The sequence below is a fragment of the Manacus candei genome, unplaced genomic scaffold (genome assembly GCF_025592945.1).
Source record: "Manacus candei isolate 608988 ecotype Guabito, Panama unplaced genomic scaffold, ASM2559294v1 h1tg000119l, whole genome shotgun sequence".
Classification (NCBI taxonomy): domain Eukaryota; kingdom Metazoa; phylum Chordata; class Aves; order Passeriformes; family Pipridae; genus Manacus; species Manacus candei.
In genome coordinates this window covers 175,449-182,851 of record NW_026138167.1, presented here as the reverse complement: position 1 = coordinate 182,851, position 7,403 = coordinate 175,449, and the positions used below count along the sequence as shown (strand labels likewise).

Genomic DNA, 7,403 nt, shown 5'->3' with positions numbered 1-7,403 from the left:
CTGTTTTGAAATCAGAAAATGTGGTGTTGAAGTCATCGTTAGCCTTTGAGAGGGAAACAGGAGAAAAATTGGATAAATTTGTTGCTAAAAATGAGCTGCTTCAAACAGAGGTCGACCACCTTAAAAGTCTTGTTAAAATTTGGATGATTATGAAACAGTCAACTCACGGATTACCCCCATCAATACTAGACAATACCCACAGTATAAAGGCATAAAGCCCTCCCAGTCCCTCCAGGAACCCCCAAATTGGACCTGATTGGTCCCGATCGATCCCGGCCCCAGGGTCTCCCCCCGCCGCGCTGTTTTTCACGTGCGGCTCCAACGAGGCCATGGTGGTGTGGGGTGAGTTCAGGGGGTCCGGGGGCTCCTGGTGACCCCTCCAAATCTCCCCCAAGACTCTCAGGAACCGCCCAGATCCCCCCAAGACTCCTGGGGACCCTCCGCCTTTCCCCCTCCTCCCCCAAATCTCCTGTGCATCCCCTTAACCCTTGAAAATCTCCTGGGACCACCTCAGACCCCCAGACTCCCTCCTGGGGACCCCCAAACACTCTTCAGGACTCTGGGGCCCCTCCCGACCCCCTCCTAGAGTCTTTTGGGTGTCACCAACCCTTTACGGCGGATTCCTCCGTCCATTTTTCCACCCCGGACTGCTGGGGGTCCACCCCCCCAAGAAACTACTGGGAACTCCCCAGTGTCCCACCACGAGATTCCTGGGTCCCTCCCCCCCCAACCCCCTGTGGGTGCCCCCATCCTTTCTTCCCCTTGAAAATATTCTTGGGGGTCCCCCAATGTCTCCTCCAGCCCCCATCCTGCCAGGGATGGATTTGGGGGGATCTCCTTCCCCTTCCCTCTGGCCCGAAGGCAAATGCCCTCCCTGTCCTTCTTCCTTCGCCCCCAGGTTGAAAAGAGAAGAGAAACAGCCAGTTGGCCCTGGCAGGTGAGGGTGTGTGCAGGCTGTGGTTGAGTGGTTGAGAAGGGAGAGGAGGGGGCTGGTGTTTGGGCCAAGTCCAGCAGGTGATGTCTTTTGTATCTGGCAGTCCTTGGTCGGCTCCACGACCATCCAACTGTCAGTGTTCATGACATACCCATCAGCCCTTCTCTTCTTGGCTCCTTGTGGTGGTTTCACTCTAGGCCTTCCTGGAAACCAACTTGTAACCAGGAAGGAACTAGAAAAGTGATCACGGAAGTATTCCATGCTATTCCTTTACGTAACTTGAGGTATAAATAAAGCCAGAGGGAGGCATCTCGCTCTCTTCCTTTCCGGCGAGGTTCGAGAATGCCGGGTCCCTGTTTTGGTCTGGTTTATCTGGAGCCGAGGCCTACAGTGACTACCGTTATCTGCCACGCGTGAGGGGAGAGCCTTGGGCCGTGTCTAGCCATCCTGCCTGTTCGAAGGGAAGTGGTGAGATTTTTGCTAGTTTGCCTTCGGTCGGCTGGTTGGCTTGTTCGGTCCTTGACCCTTTTTGTCCTTCTCCCTTCCCCTTCCCCCCCCCCCCCTTCTGGTGTGTGGTATTCTCCTTTTGTGTATCTGTCTCATATGTAAAATATATATATATATATATTTGCTATAGCTTTGGCTACTTGGTTTTTTTTTTTCTTTTCCCTCTCTGGGAGGCGGGTCCTTGTTGTCGAGTTTCGGGCACTTGGCGGGAAGCCAGCTCGAAACTTGCACACTCCTACACTTGTCAACCCTAAGCTGCTCCTAAGTTCTCTTGCTGTCAGTTCATAAAGAGGTCTTGTCAAGTGTTACTGATTTAGAAACTAAAGCCTGACATCTTTGTCTTTGCCAAAGATGTGTGTGAAAGGGCAGTGCTGTTGCAAAGCAGTGTTGAGCTTCACATTGGGTGACTTGGCAGCTTCCTCTGCATCACCCATGCACCCTGGGTTTCTTTGAAAAGTACTTTTCACTCCAAATGTGACACCACATTAGCCTGTAGGACATCCTGTCCCCAAATGGATAACTGTAAATATTAATAATTAAAAAGTGACCCCCTCCATTATTCAAGAAAAGCTTGTATCTCTGTCCTAAAAGCATCCAAGGGTCACGTCCCCCAGTTTTCTATCTGACAAGGGTTTGGAGGGGCTGCTTTGTGCAGGGAACCCTTTGGGGGCCCCTTGCACATGGGTAGGGCTGCACTCTCGGGGTGTGGAGCTTTGGTTCTTTGGTTGCCAGGGGCCACTGTGAGTCACTGAGCCGGGGTGGGGACAATGGGCAGGGCTGGCTGGGACAGGCTGTGGCACCTGTGACATAAAAGGGAAGTGTCCCCGTGGGGCAGCTCTGCAGGGCCCATCAGGGGATGCTGCCCAGTGCAGCCTGTGCTGTGGGGAGCACGCACACAGGGAGAGGCTGGGCCGGACGAGGGCCGGGGCAGCAAGGCCGCCCCAGGGAGTGGGTTCTGCCCCTGCCTGCAGGGCCCAGCCCCTGGCAGGAGCGCCTTGGGCAGGGCCCGGTGCTGCTGCTGGGGCAGGGGGTGAGGCCTTGCCGCCTGCCAGCTGCCTGGGCCCCTGTCCTTGCTGCGCCACATCCCCGAGGTTCCATCCCCGCTCCCTCAGTGCCAGCTCCCTCCTTCCCAGCCCCAACCAAGCCCTTCTCTGTGTCCTCCTGCAGGCCATGGCTTTCACAACATTCCTTTTGGTGCTTGTGCAAAGCATCATCCAGTCCCTGCAGGCGGTCGGGGAGGGGCTGCACAAGACTCAGTGAGCTTGGAGGTCTTTTCCAAGCTGAAGGACTCTTGGATTCTGTGATTGTGTGCTGGATTCAGCTGGGTCCGTGTTAGCAGCATTAGTTTGCTCCCAAAGTTTCCTCGCTGTCAGCTCTTGTGGCCTAAGGCTTGAGCTCCTTTAGCTCCTTGTGCTGAGCTACTGATGGGAAACGAGAGGCCTCTGCGAGCAGATTCCTGGTGTTCCCTGTAGAACAGTGAGGGAGAAGGTGTAGTCAAGTGGGAAGAGGAGTACTGTTTGTGTGTGACCTCCTGTGTGGCCTTGGCGCCTTTGAGGGGCTTGAAGGAGAAAAGAGCTTTGTTAAAGTGAGAAGTGAAATAGTGTGTTGGCTGTTCTCTCTGCAGGGAGAAGCTGTCGGTGGGGGAGGGGTCACAGAGTGGGAGAGGGGTCACAGAATGGGGGAGGGGTCACAGAGTGGGGGAGGAACCACAGAGTGGGGGAGGGGCCATAAAGTGGGGGAAGGGTCTGAGAGTGGGGGAGGGGCCATAAAGTGGATGAGGGGCCATAGAGTGGGGGAGGGGTCAGAGAGTGGGGGAGGGGCCATGAAGTGGGAGAGGGGTCACAGAGTGGGGTAGGGGCTACAGACTGGGGTAGGGGCCACAGAATGGGGAAGGGGCCATAAAGTGTGGGAGGGGCCACAGGGTGGGGGAGGGGTGACAGCCTGGACTCGGGGGGTCAGGGCAGTGACCTCGGGGAGGGGGAGGGGTCAGGGCATGGGGTAGGGGTCTCACCTGATCCCGGGGCTATCGGGGCCATGGCGGGGCCGAACCTGGTGGGGACACCCAAGTTTTTCCCAAATTTCCCCTCATTTTTCCCAGTTTTTCATCCATTTCTCCCAAATTTCCCACTCTTTCCCCAATTTTCCCCCCATTTCCCCCATTTTTCCCAAATTTCCCCATTTTTCTCAATTTTTCCCCATTTCTTTTCCAAATTCCTTCCATTGTTCCCAAATTTCCCCCATTTTTTCCCATTTTCCCCAAATTTCCCCCCATTTTTCCCAACTTTCCCCAATTTTTCATCCAATTTTACCCAAATTCCCCCATTTTTTTCTCAATTCACCCCATTTTCCCCAAATTCCGCCATTTTTTCCCAATTTTTTCCTAAATTTCCCCTAATTTTTCCCAATTATCCCCCATTTTTCCTGATTTTTCACCCGTTTTCCCCAAATTTCTTACTCTTTTCCCAATTTTCCCTCTATTTCCCCTCAAAATCCCCCATTTCCCCAAATTTCTGACTTTTTCCCCAAAATTTCCCCCGTTTGTCCACATTTTCCCGGATTTTCCCCCAGTTTTCCTAAATTTCCCCCTATTTTCCCCCATTTTTATCAATTTTCCCCAAATTTCCCACTTTTTTCTCAAATTTTCCCCCATTTTTCCCAATTTTTCATTCGTGTTCACCAAATTTCCCACTTTTTTCCCCAATTTTTCCCCATTTTCCCCAAAATTCCTGTTTTTTTCCCCCCATTTTTTCCCACTGGGGAAATTTGGGAAATTTGGAAAACTGGGGACCCAAAAATCCAAGAAAATGCGGGGAAATGGGGGAAAAATGGGGGGAAAATCTGGAGAAAAATCTGTGAAAATGTGGGAAAAATGGGGGGAAAATCAGGAAAATGGTGAAAAATCTGGGAAAATGTGGGCAAATGGGGAAATTGCGGAAAATTCTGGGAAAAATGTGAGAAAAAACCGGGGAAATGGGACAAAATGGGGGAAAATGTGGGAAATTCTGGGGAAAATGGGGAAAAATATGGGAAAATCTGGGAAAATGAGGAAAAAAGGGGGAAAATGGGGAAAAATGTGTGAAAATCTGGGAAAATGTGGGAAAAATGGGGGGAAAATCTGGGAAAATGGGGGGAAATCGAGAAAAACTCTGGGAAAATGGGGAAAAAATTGGGAAAAACTGGGAAAATGGGGAAAAATTGGGAAAAAACCTGGGAAATTCTGGGGAAAATGGGAGAAAATCTGGGAAAAATGTGGAAAAAATGGGGGGGAAAGGGGAAAAAATGGAAAAAATCTGGGAAAATAGGGGAAAAATGGGGGGAAAATGGGGAATATTCTGGGAAAAATGTGGAAATATGGGGAAAAAATCTGAGGAAAATGTGGAAAAATCTGGGAAAAATGGGGGGAAATGAGGAAAAATCTGGACAAATGTGGAAAAAATGTGGGAAAAATCATGGAAAATGGGGGGAAATTGGGAAAAAATCCGGGGAAATGTGGGAAAAAAAGGGGGGAAATGTGGGAAAATGGGGAAAATAATGGGGAAAAAATCTGGGAAAAATGGGAAAACTGAGGAAAAATCTGGGGAAAGAGGGAGAAAATCTGGGAAAATGTGGGGAAAAATTTGGGAAAATGGGGGAAAATGGGGAAAAATCGGAGAAAATGGGGGCGAAATGGGGAAAAATCTGGGGAAAATGGGGAAAATGGGGAAAAATCTGGGAAAATGTGAAAAAATTGGGAAAAACTGTGGGAAAATGGGGGAAATGAGGAGAAATCTGTGAAAATGGGGGAAAATGAGGAAAAATGTGTGAAAATGGAGAAAAATGGGAAAAAAATCCGGCAAAATGGGGAAAATCGGGAAAAATCAAGAAAAATGTGGCAAAATGTGGGAAAATCTGGAAGAAAATCTGGAGAAAAATCTGAGAAAATGTGGGAAAAATGGGAAAAAATGTGGGAAAAATCTGGGAAAATGTGGGAAATTCTGGGAAAAGTGGAGGAAAAATCTGGGAAAAATCTGGGAAAATGTGGAAAAAATGGGGAAAAATCTGGGAAAATGGGGGGAAAATCTGGGAAAATGGGGACAAAATGGGGAAAAATCTGGGAAAATGGGGTAAAAATGGGAAAAAATCTGGGAAAATGTAGGAAAATTGGGAAAAATCTGGAAAATGGGGGGGAAATGGGGAAAAATTCAGGAAAATGTGGAAAAATGGGGGAAAATCTGGGAAAAATGGGGGGAAATGTGGAAAAATGGGGAAAAATGTGGAAAAACTGGGTTAAACTGGGAGGAACTGGGAGAAACTGGGCCAGAGGGAAAGGGATGTTGCCATGGAAATGTGAGCCCGTCCCTCCCCCACCCGGCCCAGGGCCCACGGGGGGGGGGGGGAGCTGGCTTAAACTGGGACATACTGGGAGGCACTGGGAGGGACACTGGGAGTTACTGGGAGCTACTGGAAGCTACTGGGGGGGTCAGTGGGGTTACTGGGATGGACACCGGAGTTACTGGGAGCTACTGGGGGGGTCACTGGGGTAACTGGGATGGACACTGGGGTTACTGGGAGCTACTGGGGGGGTCACTGGGGTTACTGGGAGTTACTGGGAGCTACGGGGGGGCTTACTGGGAGTTACTGGGAGCTACTGGGATAGACACTGGGGTTACTGGGAGCTACTAGGAGCTACTGGGGGGGTGACTGGGGTTACTGGGGGGGTCGCTGGAGATACCGGAGGCATTACTGGGGTTACTGGGAGCTACTGGGAGCCACTGGGAGCGGCCCATCCCCCTCCCTCCCCAAGGTCACCGCAAGGACACGGAGGGGGGGTAGGGGGGGAAGCCCTGCCCCCTCCCAGTCCCTCCCAGTCCCTCCCAGTTCCCTCCCAGTCCCTCCCAGTACCTGAACTGGTCACACTGGGAGCGGCTCCAGGTCCCCCCTCCAGTTTGGGCCCCCGGGGCTATTTTTGGGACCCGGTGACGTCACTGGGGGGAGGGGCCTCGAGGGGGCGGCCCCTCCCCTCTCCCTTCCCAGTACAGACCAGTAAGGGACCAGTAACGGCCCCGGGGTGGGGGGAGGGGAAGGAGGGAACACTGAGGGTGGGGATGGAGCAGGATGGTCCTTGAGCGTGGGGGAAGGGCAGGAGGTTCCCTGAGGGTGGGGGAGAAGTAGGCGGGTCCCTGAGGGTGGGGGAGGGGCAGGAGGGACCCCGAGGTGGGGGGAGGGGCAGGAGGGTCCTGAGGGTTGGGGAGGGGCAGGGAGGGAGCCCGAAAGTGAAGGAGGAGCCCTGAGGGTCCCTGAGGGTGGGGGAAGGGTAGGAAGTTCCCCGAGGGTGGGGGAGGGGCAGGAGAGTCTCTGAGGTTGGGGGAGGGGTCCTGAGGGCCCCTGAAGGTGGGGGAGGGACAGGGAGGGCACCTGAGAGTGGGGGAGGGGAAGGAAGGGACCCTGAGGGTGGGTGGGGGAGGGACAGGAGGGACCCTGAGGGTTGGGGAGGTGCAGGAGGGGGGGGAGGGGCTTTGGGGGGGCCCTTAAAGGTGGGGGGAGGGGCTGAAAGTGGGTCCATCATTGGGAGGGGACACGCCACCCAAAACCCAGTAAGTCCCAGTTGAGCTCCCAGTTCAGGGAGGGGGAGAGGATGCAAAAGACACGCCCACTTGCAGAGGCTATGGCCACCTTGGGATGGGACACGCCCACCAGGGAGAGACCACGCCCACCTAAAGAAGGGACACGCCCACCCCCAAACCACTAAGTCCCAGCTGAGTTCTGCCTTAACTGGTCCTTACTGGTCCCACCACCCCATTCCGCGTTCCAGTGACCCGTACTAGTCCATACTGGTTTATACTGGTCTACCCTGGTTTATACTGGTCTGTACTGGTCTGACCTTGATGGAGATGCTGAAGTGCTCCCAACCCCCTTAACTGGTCCTTACTGGTCCCACCACCCTATGCCGTGTTCCAGTGACCTGTACTGGTTTATATTGGTC

General features: G+C 53.0%; 1 long non-coding RNA gene across 1 annotated transcript; it reads right to left on the bottom strand.

Moving 5' to 3' along the window:
* Positions 1-2,158: 2,158 nt before the first annotated feature.
* LOC127462139 (uncharacterized) lies at positions 2,159-6,474 on the bottom strand. The gene is made up of 3 exons (XR_007900305.1): positions 6,323-6,474; positions 3,453-3,490; positions 2,159-2,907 (listed from the first exon to the last, which is right to left on the bottom strand). It is a non-coding gene; the product is annotated as an uncharacterized LOC127462139 (long non-coding RNA).
* Positions 6,475-7,403: the final 929 nt, after the last annotated feature.